Source organism: Pseudochaenichthys georgianus, chromosome 15 (genome assembly GCF_902827115.2).
Source record: "Pseudochaenichthys georgianus chromosome 15, fPseGeo1.2, whole genome shotgun sequence".
NCBI classification, from domain to species: domain Eukaryota; kingdom Metazoa; phylum Chordata; class Actinopteri; order Perciformes; family Channichthyidae; genus Pseudochaenichthys; species Pseudochaenichthys georgianus.
The window spans coordinates 19,999,573-20,001,042 of record NC_047517.1 but is presented as its reverse complement, the minus strand read 5'-3'; the positions used below and the strand labels follow the sequence as shown (position 1 = coordinate 20,001,042).

The 1,470-nt window shown below is 39.4% G+C and overlaps 1 long non-coding RNA gene across 1 annotated transcript; it reads right to left on the bottom strand.

Moving 5' to 3' along the window:
* Nucleotides 1–733: 733 nt before the first annotated feature.
* LOC117459561 (uncharacterized) lies at nt 734–1,168 on the bottom strand. Its single transcript, XR_004553538.2, has 3 exons — nt 1,125–1,168; nt 876–952; nt 734–772 (listed from the first exon to the last, which is right to left on the bottom strand). It is a non-coding gene; the product is annotated as an uncharacterized lncRNA (long non-coding RNA).
* Nucleotides 1,169–1,470: the final 302 nt, after the last annotated feature.

Genomic DNA, 1,470 nt, shown 5'->3' with positions numbered 1-1,470 from the left:
GGGCTGCCAGGTACAGTCTTTCATTTGCGTCATGAGAAAAAAAAAATGTAAATAATAGCAACGGATGTACAAATTGTCACTAATTAGTAAGTAACTATGGTTTATTTTACCTGCACAACATTCCAAGAAATGGAAACACAACATTCTTTGGAGCAAAGCGCAGGATGACGGCATGGAATGACTCCAAACCTGCAGCCGTCCATTGGTATTGGGCAATGCGCAGTGGATGAAAGCACTTATGGAACAGGGGGTCATCATGAGAGTGGATATCCTGCACGTGGTTCAGGATGGAAGTCCCTTTGGCCACTCTCTCAGGCCCGGTGGTGGAGGTTGCTGCAGTCCAGTATATGTGGTTTCTTATACTCTTCACCCACCCTCGAAGTTTTTCGCAGTCCTTCTTTTTTGCAGCCTTCTCCAGTTGCTTAGAAATCCCTAATAAATACATTTAACATGTAGTTCATATACAAACAAGTTTACTCAAAATATTATGCTACTGATGTGATTGTAGGAAGCCGGGTTTGTGTCTAAATAAAATAATGATTGTATTTACAATCGATATATTTACATAGAAATTAATATAAAGAAAAATACCTTTTTCTATGTGCCAAACATCAAAGAATTGGGTGATGCTGCTTTCCCTTAGGAATTTCTGAATTTGCAGATGTCTGTCCGTGACAATACAGTCCAGAGTCATACCACGTTCCTTTAACAACTCCAGACTCCTTTTCAGGATCTCTAACTCCATGTGGTAGCTTCCACCAACCTCATTGCTCTGTTATGACATATACAAATAACCATTGATACACACATTTTAAATATAACGTGCAAACGGTGTTATAGAAAAAAACATTGATATTTAATTTCACCCTACTTACCTGAACCAACTGGAGGTCAACGACTTTGTTGTTCTTCAGGTCCATCATAGTGTAGCTTCCGAACTTTGCAGAGTGGCCTGTGAAAATATGTTTTACAGTAATTACTATTCTCTGCGGATGGTGAATTTGTATTTTTGCTTGTAGTGTTTAGCATATGTTTTTCAGGAACCATTAATTGAACAAATCACACATAGTGAAACCCCTTTCTGAAATGTAAAATGTGAATTATATAAAACATATACGACATACCTGGAGAGTCAGCCCTCATATCACCACCAACTATCACTTTCTCCTCTACATGGAGCTTCTGTAGCATGCCTTCCTGTGATTTTTGCCAGTAAGAAACAATCGCTGGCTCAATGAACATCCTGGCATGCCTTCGGAAGGTGCGTATTTGCATAGCTGCATATGCATTGCTTTGAAGACCTAATGGTTGAAAGAAAACAGCAAGAATACATTTTAATCTCAAAGATCACCTGTAGATTTGTTGACGAGTCGTTTAGGAGAACCTGGAAAGTGCAAATGAGCTGCCCTTTTTTTAAACAGGGAAAGAGCTGAACATGTCATTAGGGGTGCTTACTCTACAGTGCCCCTT